The sequence below is a fragment of the Mus caroli genome, chromosome 5 (assembly GCF_900094665.2).
Source record: "Mus caroli chromosome 5, CAROLI_EIJ_v1.1, whole genome shotgun sequence".
Taxonomy (NCBI): Eukaryota; Metazoa; Chordata; class Mammalia; order Rodentia; family Muridae; genus Mus; species Mus caroli.
The window spans coordinates 67561197-67582298 of NC_034574.1; the positions used below are offsets into that span (position 1 = coordinate 67561197).

At 44.9% G+C, this 21102-nt stretch overlaps 1 protein-coding gene and 1 long non-coding RNA gene across 6 annotated transcripts in view; one reads left to right on the top strand and one right to left on the bottom strand.

Annotated features, from left to right (window-relative positions):
• The window catches only part of Lnx1 (ligand of numb-protein X 1), a 108281-nt gene that overhangs the window by 42278 nt on the left and 44901 nt on the right, over window positions 1–21102 (bottom strand). The gene's annotated exons all lie outside the window — the stretch shown is intronic.
• On the top strand, window positions 9631–16149 carry LOC110295302. Its single transcript, XR_002378040.2, has 3 exons — window positions 9631–9800; window positions 10253–10390; window positions 15765–16149. It is a non-coding gene; the product is annotated as an uncharacterized LOC110295302 (long non-coding RNA).

A 21102-nucleotide genomic window follows, 5' to 3' on the forward strand; every position in this document is an offset into this window, starting at 1 on the left:
CAGAAGGAATGAAGCTGACAGGTGCTCCACTCAAAGTCACTTCTTCAGGCTCTCTGACCATCGGCCTACACAGGATTGCCACCGCCAAGTGCCCACCAGCCATTCAATGGGGTTATAGTTAGCATTCACAGTTTCTCCATCCCTTCCTTTCTCCCCACTTCCTTCCTCCCTTGCCCCCTCCTTCTTTCCTCCCTCCCTCTCTCCTTCCCTCCCTTGATGTATTTTGAGATAGATTCTCACTATGTAGCCCAGGCTAGTCTGGAACATGAGATCCTCCTGCCTCAGCATCCTATGTGCTAGGCTTACAAGCCTGTGCCGCCACATCCAGCGTTTCCCCTTTGAATGACTGTCCCTTCTCTCCCAGAGATCATAGCTTTCGAGAGAGCAAACTCGTGCTTACCCTGATCACCACTCAGCCGTCACTGGCGTGTGCAATGTGCAGGCAGACAGGGTGTCACAGGCTGTGTTAAAACAGCTCGGGGAGCTGAGAACAGCTATTTTTTTCTTCCTTCTGTTTTTAGATACTTTCTGTTTATGCTTCTAATTGTGCTGACTAGACACGGTTTAATAGTTGCAAGCTGCCTTAATCCTTTTTTTTTTTTTTTTTTGGAGTGGGGGAGGAGGCAGGCTATATTTTAAATATATGGCAATATTTCACAAGTCCTGGAATGTAAAACACTAGACATCTCTACTGTGTCTGAGATAAAAATAAGTGCATCAGTCGTCATCTTCAGAACACTCCCACAGAGGCTCCTGAGCACCTCCCCGCACGTCCCCCGCCCCCCAGTGAGACCCATCCCTGCCGGTTAGTTCTCCTCATGCTACTTGGAAGAGACTCAAGGCAGTGTAGTTTCCACCAACAGGATTGCTTTAGTTCCCAAGCTTTCTGGTCCTGAACACAAGCCCCCTTCCAGGAACTTTCTGGAAATTACTCTTAACATTCTCTTAATCCCCCTTCTAGGTTAAACCCCATGCTTCCTGAGATGGGACCACAGGGTCACTTGTCTAGCTACCAGAAACCATGTCAGCAATAAACGTTGGTGCTTATGTATAGTCTTGGGTGAGGCTGGTATAAGTTAAGGAGTCAAGCAGGACCCAGTGGGCAAGTGTACTCTTGGTAGTCAGCTTAGAGGGAGAGAGTGAATTTGAACCTAGATGGAGCTCATCTTCAAGAGCCAACAGGCTTCCCCACCAGCCACACATGGCCTCTCTGGATTACGTCCTCTCTTCTGCCTCCAAACCGCTAGGGGAAAATGTCCCCAGTTCTCCAGCCACCCAGTTCCCTTGTTAATGAACACCAGAAAGGAAAATTTTCAAACAAGCAGAGAAGCCACGTGAGATGGGGACTTGCGTTCTAGCTGCCTGGGGCTCCCGGGTGGACATGGGGTGTGAGGAGGGACAAGGTGCCCTCAGGATAGAGTTCACACAGGTAATGAAGGGTCTGATGCCAACCTCAGTAGGCACTCGTGACTCAGTTTACCCAAGATGGTCTGCATGCCTGAGATATGCTTGGCTAGTCTCTGAATGGGGCCAGTTTCTATTTGAGGGATGGGGTGAGGAGGAAAAGAAGCCCAGAGAGGAAGTGGACCTCTTTTCCCTTCATGTGAATGGTTCTGGCTCTCACAATTCAAATTCATCATCAACAGTTGGGGCAACTCACACTGACAGTTATGCTACGTGCTATGGACCAGGCAATGTTGTGAAACATGTATTGATCCATTCAGTCCTCACACCAGCCCTATGAGGAAAACACTGGTATACTTCAGGCACAGAGAACCTTTCCAGGCTCACACAGCTGGTCCCTGGAGAGGATGGTGGAATTCTGGTTGAGGTGTGCACAGTAGGGCTGTAAGATGCCACGCACGTGGGTGGCTGATAAGCAAGAGGTGCTTGGAACACGAGAAGCAGGGGAGACCCGAGGAAAACTAGAAGCAGCTCGTGGGTATATTCTATTCTTTACTACTGTATCGTCCACTGGGTGGCTGCTGAGAAGAACTCAGGCCGCGTGATCTGCCAAGTGTAGCCTGTTCTCATCAAGCCAGTGCCTTCAGGCCTGAGGCTGAGAGACAGGAGCCACAAGCACCACACAGCTTGTGTCCTTGCCTCTGCTCTGTCACCAGGGCCATTTGCCAGCAGAGTGCACATCCTAGGTCCCTGCATGCCCTTGGGCTTCCTGTTTCACTGACGATCCCCATCTCCAGAAATAACCTAATTATCTCTGGGAATAGCTTTGGCCTCCTCGTCCTAGAAGCAGAAGTTTAAAAGATTCCTATCTGGGCTTCATGGGCACTGCTAGGTGGGTTATTTATTCTGCCTCTAGAGGGAGCTCTTTAGTTCCAGACATTATTTTCTCTTGTGTGCCTAAGGCAGGGTATTTATTTGCTGTTGAAAGCAGGCTTTCTCAAGAAGAGGAGGCACTGCAACTAGCTCATGCTGGCCAGTGTGCCCTGTTTGCTATTGTTCATGACAGTGCTTATGACAGTCATTAGATTGGTGCTTTTAATTACAGGGCATGAACTGGGGCTGAGCCTATTCAACAATGTCCTAACTGGGAGATATTACACTTTACAGGTACAGACAACGAGATTCAACACAGTGGCAAGAGTTGGAAGCCAGACACAGTATTGAGATTCTTTTTTTGTTTGTTTGTTTATTTTTATATAATGTCAGTCACTAAATCTGGAGCTCAGCGTTTAAGCAAGATTAACCAAATAGTAAGCTCTACAGATGCCCGTCTCTGATATCCCCAATGTTAACACTACACACATTTCTTAGTCAAAGTTCTATTGCTAAGAAGAGACACTATGACCATGGCAACACACTTCATTCCATTTAGCATCAGCCTTTCCATTAAGCCCTTTATCTTCTTAAGCAATAGCTTTACTGTTCCTCTTAGGGTTCGTTTTCTCCTCAAACTGTACATTTTGTATTTTTCCTTGCTTATCTTGTTCATTTTCAGTATAGAGCTGCATAACAATAGTCACTAAATACCACATGGCAGAGTGTCATGTGGCTGTCTTGAAATCTTCTCTGTCAAAGCCCTGAATCCCAATCTCTTCAATCTAGTCTCAGGTAGATTTTCATGACAAGTGCAGAAAGCAGCTACACGTTTTACCAAAATATCAGAAGAACAGTCTCTAGGCCATTGCACACACTAGCAAGATTTTGCTGAAAGGACCCTGATATAGCATCTCTTGTGAGGCTATGCCAGGGCCTAACAAACATAGAAGTGGATGCTCACAGTCAGCTATTGGATGGATCACAGGGCTCCCATTGGAGGAGCTAGAGAAAGGACCCAAGGAGCTAAAGGGGTCTGCAATCCTATAGGTGGAACAACATTATGAACTAACCAGTACCCCGGAGCTCATGTCTCTAGCTGCATATGTATCAAAAGATGGCCTAGTCGGCCATTACTGAAAAGAGAGGCCCATTGGACACACAAACTTTATATGCCCCAGTACAGGGGAACACCAGGGCCAAAAAAAAATGGGAATGGGTGGGTAGGGGAGTGGGGGGGGGATGGTATGGGGGACTTTTGGGATAGCATTAGAAATGTAATTGAGGAAAAATAAGTAATAAAAAAGTATTGAGATTCTTATCTTGACCTAAATCCTCTGCATACCTGTCTATGACAAAGTAAGCGATATTCATTGTCCTGAAGGCGGCTCAGCTCTGAGCACTTACACTTAACCTATTTACCCCTGTTAAAACCTGCCAGGCAAGCCTGAGCAATCTCTCTTTTTTTTTTTTTTTTTTTTTTTTTTTTTTGCAGATTTGGAAACAATATACAGTTTAGCTTGCCCAAGGTCATGGTTAACCTCTAGTGACTAGCAGTCCCTGTTTGCCTGGGACTAACCTGGTTCAGAGATACAGAGTGATCATCTAAAAACTGGTCAGTCCTGGGCATACCAGATAATTGGTCAGTCCTGGGCATACCAGATAACTGGTCGGTCCTGGGCATACCAGATGAGCTGGCTACCTTGTTAAGTGCAGACAGTGTGAAATCAGGGCTGTGGCCCCAAGGGGATGCTCTTACCAGTGACAGTAGTACATAGTCCCCCTTTTTCCTATGTTTTGGCCCAAAGATTTAATGGAAGCTAGGGATGGGGTGGAGGAGTTCCTGGTTTCAGATGCTTGCGTGGATGCTGCTCTCTTCGACGGATGTCCAAAATGTCCCTCCTTCCAATGCTGCGTCAATATGTTCTTTTACAGCAACCTTTGCAGCTCTACATTGTATGCGCTTCCAGTACTTCCCAGAAACTTGAAGGATAAACTCCCTGTTTAGTTTAGACAAAGCCTAGCAGATAGCCAGGGGAGTCTGATAAATATGTGTGCTGCTCCCTGGGGTGCCTCGGAAGAATTCCAAAGCTCAAACCAGATGTGCAATTGACAGAGGTTGATGAGGGATGGTGGAGGGTTTGGGCACAGTCCACATGCCAGGTTAATTCTTCATAGAGATGTCAAGACAGTTTATCCATCCTAGGACTCTCTGGCCTCTTTGAGGTCATCAACCTCTCTTCCTGGACATTTTGGGGGAGGGGAGCTGGCGATTCCCAAGCTACAGACAATGAAGGTTTTCTGTAAACTGTTTAGGGATTAGGAATATGTATGCATTAGTCCCTGCTATTTTTGGTTCCTTTGAGAATTGTTCTACTTTGTTACTTTGAGAACACTTGGAAATGAGTTCCCCCCTGGAGGCATAGGCCTGTGATGTCAGCTACTCAGAGGGCTGAGGCAGGAGGATAATAGGTTCTGCATTATCTATGAGGGAGTCCAAACTGGCCTGGCCTAGAGAGTGAGACCCAATATCAAAGTAAACAGTAAATAAAACCAAAATAAATGGCAAAGAGGGTTGGGGAGGTGGCTCCGGGGCAGAGACCACAGAGCATGTAACAGGCCTATGTTTAATTCTTAATACTGTAGCATGCACAAGCATGCACATGCACATATGTACACACACACACACAAACACTTACACACACATAAATAGCACAATTTTGGGAACTGGACTACGGATCAAATGTTTTTTACTTCAGGGTTGATGGGAAACGGCTTTTGGGGTAACAGGAATCAAGGCAGCCTGACCACTGTGGTTTTCTGATGGGGTTTCCAAATTGCCTGGGCACCCAGATGTTGGCAGGAGTCTTTTTTTGGGTCTTTGTGCTTTTTGTAAAGTCCATTCAACCCCAGGGGCTGTGCAGAGGGGTCACAGCTCCGTGTGGAGATAGACATGGGAGAAGGTGACATGGCATTCAAGTGGAAATTATTTCCAGATGACATTTCAAAACCATTCCTCCATTCCCTCACATCCATTACGTGGCACTCCTTGGGTAACTACGAAAAGGCCTCCTCTGTCTAAGCCTTTCCAGGCTGGAAGTCACAGACCCTCCAAAGCACAGGACTTGACACTTGAATATTGAGAAATTGCGTTCTTCCTTCGAGTTTGCCAATGTGCCCCACGAAGACATTTGGCTCTTTTGTGCTAAAGTCTTTTTTTTTTTTTTTTTTTTTTTTTTTTTAATTGAATAAAGTTTCTTTCTTCCCAAACGGTTTCTGTTTGCTCAATTAACTTCCTTTCTTTCTCAACATTTTTAACGGAAACTTAGTACTCTTTCTGTAAATCGCATTTCGTGACCTCAAAACTATGTTATGTATATGTGGAGCGCAGTTACAAGTGGATGTAAGACACATAATGTGGGTGCTGGCAACCAAAATGGAGTCCAATATAAGGCCAGCAAGTGCTCTTAACTCCTGAGCCATCTTTCCAGCCCCTATTTCTGAAACTTCTATATATCTCAGGAGCTACAATAAAGGTCATCTTAGTAAACCCAGTGGTATTTCTGGGCTTAAAATAAATCACATTAGAGGTTTTTTTTATTTTATCTTGAATGACTTTGGATTCTATGGAATCTAAGCCTACTCGATAAGCCTGAGATCTGTGAGAGGAACAATATCAAGCATCAGTAAGCAGTCGGCTCTCAGCTTTCGTTGTTGAAGCACTTGTTGAAGGGTGATGTGGGACTATTGTAGTAATTAGCAGTGATTAGAATCTTGACTGTAATTACCTGTGTGAAAACTGGTCAGCCTAATCCTTGTTCAAAAACTGCATGAAAAATTGAAATAACATTCTAAATAACCTCTACTTGGTCGTAGTTACCTCCTCCCCCACTTCTCCCACATCCATTCCTATCTCCCCTACCTACTCAACTTCATGACCTTTATGTAAGTACAGCGTATACTGCCCATAAACTCTTGCTTCCACGCTATCACTGGAGGGTGATCTACCCACCACGGTGTGTACACTGTTTAAGAAACAGACTCTCCCTTTTCCATCAGCCCTCAGCTGCCAACAGCTCCTTAGCTGTTGTTAGGGGTGGGAGTTGGAGCCTACCTCCTCTCTCCATGCTAGAATTTTGTCTGGCCTGAACCTGCACAGGTTCCAAGGACTCTATCTCAAATGTTGTGAATTCATATGTGCAACTCTCATACTGTGTCCAGAAAACACCCAGTGCTCAAAACTATGCCTGGATTCATTCTTAAACGTGGTCCTGGCTTCTGTTTTTACCGAGATTGCCCTTTAAGCTTTAATCCATTTAAAGATTTTGTTTCTTTGGTTTTTTTTTTTTTTTCAATTTTTTTGAGGGATTCCATAACCCAAGGGAGGAAACAGCAGTGGACATTGAAAAACACACAATTGAAACTTAAACTTGTCATTTTACCAATCTCCCAACTTAACTATTAACCTTGTTTATGACCAAAATCTGTCACCAGAAACTACAGTGAAATCAATGGGGCCAAACACTTTAATCGACCCAGGAGGAAACAGAGTCCCTAGATTTTGGGGGTGCATCAGGGACTTCTGAGTTGCTCAAGTAAAACTTTTGCTCATTTTTGAATGGAAGCAGGAGACCAGGCTGTGAAGCGGCATGGTGTTAGCATAGCCATAGGGAAACTGCATGGCATTAACATAGCCGGAGATGCAGGTCTTCCCAAGAGGGAACTTGGTGCTAGCATCCTTTGGAGCGGAACTCTTCCAGATATTGTAAGTTTTTATGAATACGTTAGTCCTTTCTTTTATTGTGAGTTGTTCACGACAATATCAAGGCAGATGACTAACTATAGCAATCTCCTGAAGAACAGGACTCTTGACATAAATTAAGGAAGGATCGCTACAGACACTGCATACAGTTCTGAATGTGGCTTATATAAAGTCCGATGGTGTGGGTGCATGAGCAGTTCATGGCTTTTCTGTGTCAGTGTTGAACCTGGAAGACTGACCTAGGTACTCTCCAGGAAACAGTGTTCAGGTGCTTTCGTACGTGTGGGGCAATCAGCTGCCTTTTTGACTTTGATGATCACCCTTAAGCTCTCACAGAGGACTCCACTCACACGCCTCTCTATCCCCTGCTTGCCTGTCAGTAATAGAGGAATAGAGGATCTAGATAATTACAGGAGATGATTTGGTTAATTACAGTGCTGAGAACTGACATCCAGAAGACGGCTTTCTTTTCCACGAACTTAATTACAATCTGGCTGGTCAGCCTTACTCTTAAATTGACCATCAATTGGATTACATAAAACTGACATTTTGGATAAAGGTCTCTGTTCCACCAGAAATCTAAGAGGCTGTGACTCACTGCTGCTCTTTTAATTCGAACAGTCTTCTGAAAAAGATATAGTTTGATAAACAGTCCCTGAAGCTTAAGTTAGTGTGTGCGTGTGTTCTTAATAATGTTCAATGGGTTTTCCCTTGACCTTGCTATCACTGTGGTCACTGGTAAGGTTTGACTCTAAAGTGCTCTCCCATAGGGTCATGTAATGAGAGTGAAAACTTTAGATGGGACTTTGTTGAAGGAAGCGAGTCCTTGGCGTGCCTTTGACAGTTTTATTTGTTCCTAGTCCCTTTCTTGTTCTTTGCTTCCTGTTCAGCAGAACCACCCATCACCTATGTCCACCGACCTGACATTCTGCTCAAGTGCACGGGGCCAAGCAACCATAGACTGAAGTCTGAAATGGGGTGCGATGATTGTTCCTCTTTCAAGGCGTTCTCTTCAATGTTTTGGCCACAGCTGTATAAAAGTAACCACTGTGGTGCTCTTGTTGGCACTGTGGTGGATTTCAAGAACTGCTGATGGAGAGGTAGGGGTTTCCTGCCCTAGAATAAGTGAAGAGCCCAGTTTGGAAGAGGCAGCCGCCCTCAGAGAAACAATGCATGGTATTTCCACATTTTATAATCATTGCCAAACCTGAGACCAACCCAGTGCTGGTCTCCATTTTAGAGATATGTTTCTTTCCCAATGTCACGTAGCAGGGAGGATTTTCCTTGGAGGCTTAGTTCTAATACAATTAGTAAGTGACAGATAAGAAACAGCTCTGTATGACTTCAGACCCACACTCTCTCTACCAGTCAATGCTACCTCCGGGACCAATTCAACTCCTAGAAAGTCAACAGCACTTTTGAAGAGTCAACTAGACAGAGGCAAAATATACAACGGAGCCACTGGGTCCTGCACATGTGTGTCCACCAGGCACGCTGTGGGGCCGTCATCCAGGTAGTGTTCTGCTTGTCAAACTATGTACCAAGAGGAAGAATGCCTCTTTTACAAAGCAGCTCTACCCATGCCAAAGGATGCTTGTTTCTAATGAGCACTGGATCTGAAGACTGACTCACAAGGAAGGGAGGAGTCACAGACTACACACGTGGAGTCTGCATGGCTTGACGCTTCCAGAATGCTTTGTGTACTGGGAAGATAGTTTACCCTTCTTAGCCTTGAAGCCCCAGCCCTTCACATAACTTACAAAATCTCACTCTGCTTTTTTGGCCTCAGAACTCCACCAAAGCTACTTAGGGTACGCTCTGATCCCTCTTCTTATTTTCCCAACTCCATAAAAGCTTTGCTCTTATCCCAACTTAAAAGGCTGTGTATTGGCTTGTGTTCTCATGCTAATTATGGGGACCCTGTCCTCAGTTGGTTTTTGACTGGTCAATCAAGTTGCCAGCAGCTAGTGGCTGGGCAGGGAAACAGAGGCAAGACTTTTGGGATTCCTAGGAAGGGACCAAGGAAGTAGGAAGAGAGGATTCCACTGTGACAAGGGCATGAGAGACTGACTTTGCCAGAAAGATGCAGGAGGGAGAGACAGTCGACATGTAGGTACAGGGGAAAGCAGCCCCAGGAGGGCTGCCCAGCAGGGTCCAGGGCAACAAAGATGAAATATAGATTTAGTAGGTATTAACTCAGGAATATCGGAGAGAAGTGTATGTTTAGTCATGTGGAGTTAGGGAGTGGCCCAGGCATTAAGTTGTTTAAGGTTATTTAAGATGTAAGGCTGTGTACATGTGTCTTCCTTTTTGGGACTCCAGAACATTGGGATAATAGCAAGAGGTGCACGCATCCACTGGCTGGGGAGTTTAGAGCAGATTAATAAAATACCACAGCAGAACTGGAAAATCCAGAGGACTCAAGCCTGAGATTTAACACTTTGTGACCTCTCTCTCTCTGCCTCTCTCTCTCTCTGCCTCTCTCTCTCTCTCTCTCTCTCTCTCTCTCTGCTTCAGCCTATCCCAGTGTATCTGACTGCCCACGCAGATCAAAGATCCTGATGTCCTGGCTGCAACAGGCCAGCCCTGTTATGACTTTGACAGATCCCAGAAATGTTTGTCCCTTGTCAACAAAGTTCACTGGCCATCATCAACTATGTGGTGAGACTTATCAACCAGGCTGGCAGACAGTCAGATGCCGAAACTGCTATTCTGGGGGCTCAAAACTGCTTACTCTTCCTGTGAACCAGGTCACTTGAAGGTTTGTCTTGGATGGAATCATGGCAGGCCGGGCTGCTGCCTGGGATGGTGCTGGGGGAGGGGCGGGGTGTGTGAGGTGAGCTGTGGGTTGGGAAGGCAGGGGCACTGCTGGTCCTGAGAATGAAATCTTTTGTGAGCTCACATCCACTTTCTGGAAACACTACCTGAGCGGTGCCAGTCTGTGCCCTGTCTCTTGATAGAAGAAGCAATTTGTAAATTGCATGCTGCAAATTGCCAGTACCCATCTAATTATTGTTTAATCAACATAATCACTCGGTGACTGGCATTCCATTTTGCAAAATGGATGTTATTTGTCTGGAAGCTACCTAAGGGAGATGTGATGACAGTTGATTCCTGATTTTGATAGGGCAACTTAGATTTGGGGGCTCTCGGCTCTCGGTGGCAGGGAGGTAATCTGCATTTGCCAGACTTTGCATTTTGACCTTTTCCCAGGCGCTCAGTGTGGTGTTATCCTGTTTCCTAATGCAAGGCGGCAGCGAGCCCTAGATTCCAAGCAGCCATATGGCCTCAAAGGAGAACAGTCAACCTCAGCAATATCACACCGGGAGGCGAAGCAGTCCATCGGTCACAGTGAGTATTGCCAACCTAGAACATGTGCACATCCAATACAGTCATTAGGATAGACACCCAGCAGACATTAGCAAGCATATTGGTGCCACGATATGTTGGGGGTGGGGACGGAAAGGCAAGCTCTGGTGTAGCCCAGGCTGTACTCAAATGTGCTATATAACCAAGGATGACTGAGACCTCCCTGCCTTTACCTCCCGAGTGCTGGGATTACAGGTGTGTGTCACCATGCTCAGCTTATGTAGTGCTAGTGACCAAAGCAAGGCTCCCTACCTGCTAGACAAACTCTCTACCAACTGCATCTCTAGCCCATGTGTATGCCATGCTCTGAAGTCTCTTTAAGAAAGAAACAATTTTCTGAGTAACACCCATCAAAATTTCTTGTTGTCACTGGCATGAATAAACTAGAAATTGAGTTCCAGGATGCACTGCTCCCTGGACACTTTCCCGAGTGTCCACTTCCATGTTTGTGTCAGAATTTAGGCTAGAGAACTTCTACATGTTGATGTCAAATGAATCATGGTTGCTACCTCAGTGAATATGGCGTTTACTTATGAACTAGTCTTGTAATTCTGAGCTCTTGCCTCTGAATTACCAACCAATCAAGCCATCTGTCCCTGGTGTGCAGTAAAGACACCAACGGCTGTGGATTATGACATCAGAACGACTCCCTTGGGAAAAGATTGTAAAGCTCTATGAGAGCCATTGACCAAGAGGCTGGTGAAAATAGTGTGGGTTAACCCCCAACTTTGTAGCTGCCATGATGAGAAACAGCCCCTGGTCACATGGGCCAGCCTGTCCCACTTCATGAACCCAAAGCTACTCTCCGGATGCAGGGGACTGTGGGATGCAGGGAATGCCCTGTCCCTTTTAATTGCTCAACACAATTGTACTGCTGGCTTCAAAGACCATGTTCCGAAGGTTTCACTCTAGGCAAAAGTACAGTGGACACTCCATATCAGTGGTGCAGCTAAGCAGACACGGAAAATACGCAGAAAAGTGGTTGCAACTGGACTGAAGGGGGCGGGGGCTTTCTCCCTGATGTGTCATCATTCTCTAACTAATATACTGTGAAACTAATCACACAGTATTTACATTGTATCAGACACAATCAGCAATCCAGAGATGTTTTTACAGTAGTACATGGGAAGATGTCTATAGGTGATAGGGAAACATTATCACATTTCATATAAGGGTCTTGAATATTCTCAGGCTTTCTTATCCTGTATGTATGTGTGGTATCTGTGTGTATCTGTGTATATGTATATGTGTGTGTGTGTCTATGTTTATGTTTGTCTAAGTGGTCTAAGTGTGTCTGTATATGTGTACCTGTTCGTGTATGTATGCATGTGTCTGTATGTGTGCATGTATGTGTACATATGTGTGTGCGCTAGAACCAATTTCATGCAGATATTCAGAAATCATTATGTTTTCTTTTCGTCTTTTCTTTTGAACTTCAGGAGTGTATCATTCCAGGCCAGCCAAGGTCACATGTCTTAAAAACAAACAAAATCAAACAACACAGCCACAGCAATAAGACCAATCCAACAAAAACACCACCCAACAAACAAAAAACTCAACCCACACTGAGTGTCCAGGTGCCACACACATCACCAGGATTCAAAGCACTAAGCTCTGTGTCCTTGGCACTGACTTTCTCTCTTTGTGAATCAAGAATGCTTATAACTCCAAATATAAGAAGTTTAGGTGGAGGGCTTTATATCTATACATTCAGAGAACTTGCTGATTCCCAGGCTGTAAGGTTATGGACAAGCCGTGCTTTCTAAGTGGTGCTTACTAACTGATAACTACAAATTCCCCAGAAGAAGAATGTAGCATTTTTACATATATAGAATGTATATGAAATCATATTTATCCATAAACAGAATGAAGTTTGTTATTGGCGATGATATCGATGGAACCAATGTTATGGTAAGTGAAAAAAGCCAAACAGAAAAACAAAACAAAACAAAATAAAAAATCCCACAAGTTGCAGCCAATAAGTTATCCCTGTAGACGGGAATGGGATAATGTCCACTTGACGTTAGGAAGGGCAAAGGGAGAAAGTGTCAAAAAGAAGTTCAGAAAATGGCACCAGAACACAGAATTGGAGACTCATTTCTGGTGCCTCCAGAATCTTTAGAAGGCAGGGATAGCCTGGTCTAACCTGGTAAGAACAGATAACTGATCAACACTGGTCTAACCTGAGTGAAGACAGGGATGAGTGTGTGTGCAGAGCATGGATCTCCCCAATGCTCAGGGCATCCATAGCAAATGGATTTGCTGCAAGATGGCCACCCAGCTCAGATCCATCAGGTCCATCAGAGGTGAGTCATGCACAGCCTTCCCTCAACATCCCCGAGGGGTTAACCTGTGGACATCCTTCTATATGTTAAATTGTCTCTAGATTATTCGTAATCTACAATATAAAAGTCCTAATAGAATAGATTGTTCAGGCGACAAAGGAAAAGACTCTGCATCTGTTCTCTTCTCAAATTCTTTTAGCATTTGAACCTGTAGATTCAAAACTCTATGCACACAGAGGCCTAAAGCTGCACGTCTCACTTATAGGAAGGGGCTGCCTGCAAAATCAGCCAGCCTTCAGGAAAGCAGGACCCGGAGAGTGAGCAATATCCGCCAAGCTGACTGAATCCCAAGAGCCTGTCATGTCTGGATTTATAGTGTGTGAGCCAGTCTGTTTGCGAGCTTAGTGGTAGTGTGTGTGTGTGTGTGTGTGTGTAAAACAAAAGAAAACCTGAAACACCAATGAGCTTACACTATCTAGTATACATACAGGCATTGAGCCCTTCAACTACATACCAGGGCTCATGAGACAAAACAGAATCTGACTGGCATGGTGGCAGAAAGGGAAAATTCTTCCATGCCCATCTCTGTTCCTTGGTCCAAAGACCTAGAATGATCACTGTCTCCGAAGCACAGCGGGACAAGGTATCGACCATTAAAGCCACTCAACTACTATCTTTACTATCATCCATACATTTCCATGTCTGTAGAGTCATAATACCCAGGGAAAACAAGAAAACAAAAGTCAACGGGAAACAACAGTGCTGGGGGAGTACCTGACCCTGTTGGCAGGGACAGATGCAGGGACACGGGAGGCAAAGCAGACATGGCTCTTATTACCGTGTGTAGGGTGATGGTAGCATGGCAGAACCCAAGGGTAGTGGTGATAGGAATCCTAACTTCTATGGCACAGCCCCACCAGAAGGAAATTCCCCTATGGAGGGGCTGAGCCAGGGTTCACCTAACTCAGTAGCTGTGGTCCAGAGACAAGGACATGGTGTCCAGCTAAGGAAGGGGACACACACCATCCAAAGGACACAAGTCTGACTGGCTTCTTTCATCCATGCAGTTAACATGAGGCCTATGAACGCAGCCAAGACCAGGAGAAAACACTTTATATTTTTCAGACTTTCGTATGCATGCTTCAAAGAAAGGCCAGGAGCAAGGCTGTTTGACAGAATAGATACAACACTTGACACCCCCCAAATGGGTCCTAAGCTGACTGCAATTATGTAAAGATGTTTGTCTTCATACTGGCAAGTAACAGTTGCATTAGGGAAGAGTAGCTATAGATATCTGGGTAAGCGCATTCCTTAACGTTGTCTTTAGGTGACACGTGAAATTACACAGAAAGAAGGGCTGGAGATTTGACTCAGCAGTTATCAGTTCCCGGCACCCACATGGAACCTTGCAACTACCCATAACCCCAGTTCCAGAGGATCCAGCACCCTCTGCTGAGCCCAGGGCGCTAGGCAGGGGCTTGGTGAACAGACATACATACGGGCAAAAGACTCAGACACATGAAATAAGATATAGATATATATAGATATAGATATATACATATATAGATATATATATATAGATACACACACACACACACACATATATATATACACACACAAACACACACACATACACACACACACAGGGGGGTGGGAGGAGAGAGAGAGAAAAAAATCATGAATGAAATTGAAAGAAAAATGTCAATAATGAACATAATAAATAAAACTAAAGTGCCACCTTGTCTGGCTCACTTGTAACCAAAGCAGTGCGATGTTGGAATTAATGACACAGAGGACATCCTTCCATGTATGAAGTCAGAAACGTTCATATCCATGAATGGAGCCGGTGCCTCCACTGAAACACTTCTCACAAAACTCAAAATAGCAGCATGCAGTTTTGGAAGAGACTTAGCATATTTATTGGGTCCAATCATACACACACACACACACACACACACACACACAGACACACACACAATGTGTGTCTGTGTGTGTGTGTGTGTGTATCTGAATCAGTATTTCTACTTTAAAAATCAAGCCTAAAGCTTGGACACTTGAAAAAAAGTTCATTATTTTAAAACACTAGAAATGCTAAAAATGGCAGTCACACGTCTCAATAAATGCTGCTTGTCCTAGGGCTATGCTATAGGCCCATTAGTTACATACCCTCAAGGATGAACACTATTGCACCAGGCTAAAACCAGGTACTTTTTCCTGGTTTTTTCAAGACAGGGTTTCTCTGTTTAGGCCTAGCCGTCCTGGAACTCACTTTATAGATCAGGTTGGCCTGGAACTCAGAGATCTGCCTGCCTCTGCCTCCCAAGCACTGGGATTAAGGTGCATGTTTTTGTTAAAGTGTTTGGAGTAAAGTTCTATAGAATCGGGAATGTATTTTAAAATGCCACAGCCAAAGGGCAGGACAAGGGGGTCCAATAAAATTATAAAATGATGATAGTTATCAAAACTGGACGATGAATCCATTGGGGGGGTTCTTTATATGATTCTCTACATAATGTTTAAAAAATTCTATGCTAATAAATTAAAATCATATTTAGAAATAGCATAAAATGAGGTCAGAATGCTTAGCAATAAATAAGAATTGTAAGAAACAAAGTTTCATACAGGCATTTATAGTCACAAATGTAGTTGCTATTTTAAAAATTCTGCAGGAAAGCTAGGCATGGTGGCACATGCCTCTAATCTTAGCTCTTGGCAGAAAGCATTACAAAGGTCAGGGGTTCAAGGTCACCCTCAGCCACACAGCAAGTTCAAGTCCATCCTAGACTATAAGAGACCCTGTCTCAAAAACTCCAAAATAAAATATATCAAGAAGAAATGCTACCTGTCCCTGTTCTGCTTATCTGATTGTATTCTCTTAAGTAAACCACTTAATTTAAATTTGCTCTAGACAGTCTTTACTGTCCCTAATAATGTCAAGATTTATGACTCAGCTTGGTTCAGCCATGTGCCCCTTTCATGACTGTCACCACAGCTTTCTTGACAAGGAACACTAAGACATCGGTTGGGACAATATTTAGCTTAGGGAATATTTTCTGTGTAAATTATTTTAGCTGACAACTAGCTGTTATGCCCTGCCTGCTCTGATGTGTCTCCACCTTGTAAACATACAAGCTTGGGGAGAATGGACGGGGTGAGCAACGGACACATATCATCCTGTAAACTGAGGACAGGATCCAGCGTGTGACTGAGAAACTCCACATTTGCTGTACACTTGAGCCATGCTGCGGGTAAGCCACAATTTCTTCTGCACTTCGTTTTTCTTGACGTTCGGCCACAATGAGCGCTCGGAGTTCTAAGAGGGATCTTAGGACCCTGAGATCTTCGGGTGTTGGTGCACTCCATTCCATCGCAACACTCTGGAGCTCTATTTATTTCTCTCCAGGAACATTGACGAGGTGGGGGGAGACACGATGTGATTGCTTGGCAGAATAGAAAACACTTTTTGCCTCGGTTTCTCTTTTGGATAAAGAAGAGTCACTATTATAAAGACATAGACAAGACAGAAGATGTGTCCCCAAGGGGACTATCTGCTCCTCCAATGAGAATCAAAAAAAAGGTACCATTACTTCTTAATATAATTGTAACTCAGTGGCTTGTATGCTTAAGAGAGGGGTGAGTTGAAGACACACATACCATCATCAACATGTGCAGTGTTTACGAAGATTGCTACCTCCAAAAGCTGGAAGGGCCAAGGGGCCCCCATAGAGCGGAAGACTTGCAGCCAAGGTGCTTTTAAACAAAATATGCATATTCAGTGAAGAGTGGCAGGGAACGCTCTTCCCTGCTGAACAGAACAGCCTTTCTAAGTCCAGCACTTTGTGACGCCCATAGGAAATTCTACTCATGCCAGTTGGAAAAGAATGTTCCCAGTCCGAACCCTTGGAGAGGAAGTTGCAACCACAGGAGACAGACTAAACAACAGAATTCCCGAAAGCATTTGAGTCACACGTGTGTGCACGTCACGTTCCAATTCTCTAGGGCCTGGGTTCCCTAGGATAGAAGGGTGCTGGGGAAAAGATCAGACAGCCTACTCATCCCTGGGCCAGACAGATGCTTCTGCCACTTCAGGGCCAAAAGTCCCAACAGGGGAGCTGATACCTGCAGTTCTCCTGAGGTCACACAGTGTCAACTGGGACATTACCTCCAAAAGGAGCCTTTTATCAAGTCCATGTCATTAAGCACCTATGTTTTCTAGCTACATGAGTCTTGGCCACAGGGGCAGACAGCCTGGTGTTGTTTACTGGCAGGCTAATGCCTTTTAGCCAGCACAGAGGGCCTGGGCTCTGGAAGGAAGAACTGTCCAGTGTACCTTAGGATAGCTGTTGACCCTCTAGGTGGCCAGGGAACCCGGGTTGGGGTGTAAGCGCCATTGAAAGGGAAGATAAAGCTTTGCTGGATGCTCAAAGGAGCCAGATTTCCTGGAAAGCTTGTGAAAACAGAAGCCAGGCCCCTACTTTCTTTTCAGGAATGAGAATCCCAAACACAGTGGTTCTCAACCAAGGCTCTGTTACCCCCACCCCCACCCCAAGGGCCATCCGACAGTGTCTGGGGACATTTTTGATTTGTCACAACTCAGAGGGTAGCGGATGAGACCAGGGATGCTACGCATCATCTACAGGTCGGTCCCACAGCAGAAGAGCATCAGGACCAAAATGTCAATAGTTCAGTAGATGGCTTCTCTGTGGGAGATATCGTCTGCAACCTGTGGGCTTCTGTTTTTGTATGGCTTGTATGTACAAGCCTAATCACATTCATGTGTTGCATGTGGAAACCTGAAGTTGATATCGGGGTCTTGATCACTCTCCACTTGTTTATTGAGGCAGTACCCCTCACAACTGAACCCAGAGGATACAGATCAGACCAGGCATAACTAGCCAACTTGTTCTGGTGATCCTGTCTCTGCCTTCCAAGCCTTGTGATTATGGAGGCCACCATGACTGCCTGGCCTTTGCATGGATTCTTGGATTGAGTGGATCCAAACGCCCCAGTCCTCATAACTGTACTGCAGCTCTGTATCCGCCAGTGATACCTCATAGTATTTGTGCTTTTAACAAGTTCCCCAGACAATCTTGATGGGCATTGACTTGAGAATTCTGTACATGTCTTGGTATCCAGTCCAGAGATCAGACAGGAAGGGTAGTGAAGGTGAAGGTAGTGGATATGCTTACAGATGTACCAAAAGCATCATTTGTGAAGACAGGTCCAGCAACCCTTAACAAAGGCACCATGGAGCTCTGGGACTGGGTAGGTGAGTGAGTCACCCAGAGCAGAAAGGTCAGAGCTCAGACATGTCACCCTCACTGCCAGTTATGTCTCCAGAGCTGTGGCAGCTTTGCAGATACAGCTTGGAAGAGTTTAAGGCCTCCTTTCAAGGGCACCGTGTTTTCAACTATGATTGTTGTAAGCTGATAATGGATAGGAAGTGGGGGATTTGTAGACATGAATTTCTACTCCACGGCACACAGTGGAACAGGACACGTGACAGGGTTTAGCAGAAACCCTGCTATCATATCTGCTATGGCTCAGGAGTAACAAGCCAAGAAATGCTTCTGTAGTCTTAGTCGTCTGTCTGTCTGCCTGCCTGCCTGTCTCTCCTCTCCTCACAAGCTGGATATTTGCAGAGCCCCAATGTCCTTGCTCGTCACTCCACAGGACCTGTCTAACTTGGTACAGTTGAGAGATGCCCGGGAAAGGGTCTTTTAAGGAACTGCCATGGGAAGAATCAATTCCCTTGCAGGTGGAAGATGGAAGGTGGAAGGAGGGAAACCAGAAGCAGCAACCTGAGCAAGTGACGACGTTTTCTTGTGGTTCTGAGGCCTGTGGGGGTGGAGGTTGCTTATCATTTTCTTGAAACAGTTATAAAAATCCTCATGGCTAAAAGAAATAGGAAGAGACGCAGAGTAAACTTTTCTTTATGCATCGGATTGTAAGGTTTTTTTGTTTTGTTTTTCTTTCTTTCTTTCTTTCTTTTTTAAGGTACACAAAGTTTGGGTTGCTCTTTTTGCTGACTCCTCTTGCAAGTTTTACAAATTCTACTGTAATCACTGCCTTTCTCCTGAAATGTTATATTTCTAAGACATTTAACCTACATGCTGGTGTTGCCGCAGTGATTAAAGGTTAAACCAAATATTCCAGTCTTTTTATTTACAAGGACACAGGAGGTACTGGGCTAATCAAAAGAATCAACTTATTATCCTGACACGAAGTTGAACATTATTTCATATTTTATCATTATAGTCTACTAATACTCTACAACACTCTGTTGGTGCTTTGAGAGATGAGTGTTACCATCACTTATGAAAACCATTGCAATCCTTTGATACTGGTGGGAAGGAGGTGTGTGTGTGTGTGTACAAGGGAATGAACCAGAGACATGAGTTGGGTGTGTGTGTGGGGGGGGGGAATGAAAAACCAGGGACATGAGTCAGGTATCTTTAGATAGTTGGTTTTGGATCCCCCAGACAGGTTCCCAAACCCAGTTTTACATACAAGCCAAGTCCTTCCTACCCAACCTCCCCTCTCTCACTTCCCAGGCCCTCCCTGGCTCTCTCTTCTATCACATTCACTTGCTGCTGTCTCAGCTCACTCCCATAGGGCTGGAACTGCCTGTGCCTGTCTTTGGTATCACAGCACCTGATAACTGTTGCCAAGAGAATGATCACTCCATTTTCCCTATGGGAGAGCTCAGATTCTAGAGTGCTGTATCCAGTGAGGGTCAGTACTCTGAGGTTTTCAGAACCCCACCAACTGCAAGCCTTATGGCTTAACCACTTGATCCTGACCTGAACTTTTCCTCCCTGACTTTAATAAGTACTTTCAATGCTCCGTTGCTGACTTATCATGGGTTTTATTGGTTGTACCATAATAACAGAATGGCATGGTTTTCCTTGCCTGACCACGAAGAATCGGATGCCCATGGTCAGGTATAAATGAAGCAAGTGTTTACTGAAGACCCCAAGGGAAATGACAACCACCACATAGCATCTTCCCAAGACTGAAGCTACCCATCACCTACACAGATGCCTCGTCTCATAAAGAACACTCTGACACAGAGGCCACAGCCACCGATCCTGTCCCCCAGGGAACAGCAGAGTACCTAGAAGTACTGAATGGAATAGTACCCAAGCCACCCGCAGTCCTTACAACCAAGCTTTCATCGTTCTCCCTGACCTTTACCCTGGAACACAATGTGCTATATAGAAGCAGCAAATTATAAAAATGTGTTTGGCAGCCCAGATGTACCAGCGCTGGATCAGATCTCAAGGCTGCTCCATTTCCAGTCTGGGGCTCCCATTCCCAAGCAAACGTTCTGTAAAGAAATCTGCAAATGTTTTTGTGACTGGTGTCCTTGAGCAAGTGTTCTCAATGCCTCTCCAGAGCCATATGGAGCTCGTGCATGTTCGCAATAAATCATTCCTTTGGGTCTCTATCATTAGTTGGCTCTAATCCTCTTAATTCTGCACCTAATGAGGCATTGACTTGGCTAAACAACAACACAAAACCTGGGATAAATTACATTTATTATGGTATGATATAGCATCTGTGTGGAATTTCTGCTCGAGCTACAGGGTCTTTATATGGAGAGTATAAATAATATATATTTTCCTGTGGTAGCAAAATCCAAATATCTTTAACATGCAGCTAGCAGTCATTTTCTAATCACTCAGGAAAATCCACCCGTTTGTTCATGACTTCACTAAACAGCACCAGGCATGCAGTTAGGTGAAGACTTTCCTCTCATCTTGAGTCAAGGGCGGTGAGTAGAGAAGGTAAACTGAGTCTCGTGTCAAAGTTGATTTGTCTTTAAAACAGATGCTGAAGGTAGACGTTTTTATTTAAAGGTAGTTTTTATGGAGTGTGGTGCTTTGAAGGAGAATGCCCCTCCCCCTCCCCCACCCCTAGGCTCACAGATCTGAATACAGGTAGTGGCTCTATTTGAAAGGATGAGGAAGTGTGACCTTGTTGGAGGAAGTGTGTCACTGGGATGAGCTTTGAGGTTTTCAGAAGCCCAAACCAGGCCCAGAGGCTCTCCTGCTACCTGTGGATCCTGATACAGAACCCTCAGCTCCTCCCACACCATGTCTGCTCTTTTACCTCATGCTTTCCACCATGATGATAATGAATGTAACCTATAAAACTATAGGCGAGCTCCAATTAAATCCTTTCCTTGACAAGGGCCACCATGGTCATGGTGTCTCTTCACAGCACTAGAACACTGACTAAGGGATGGAGTTAATCTCAGATGAATTACAGAGTAATTACCAACATTCCTATGATTTGAGATAGCAAACAGCACCCTTGATGCCCAAGTATGAGATTGCCTCCGGTCCAACAGTTTTTAACCGACTGGCACCTCCATCTGAGGGGAAGGGAGGGACGGGGCTACAG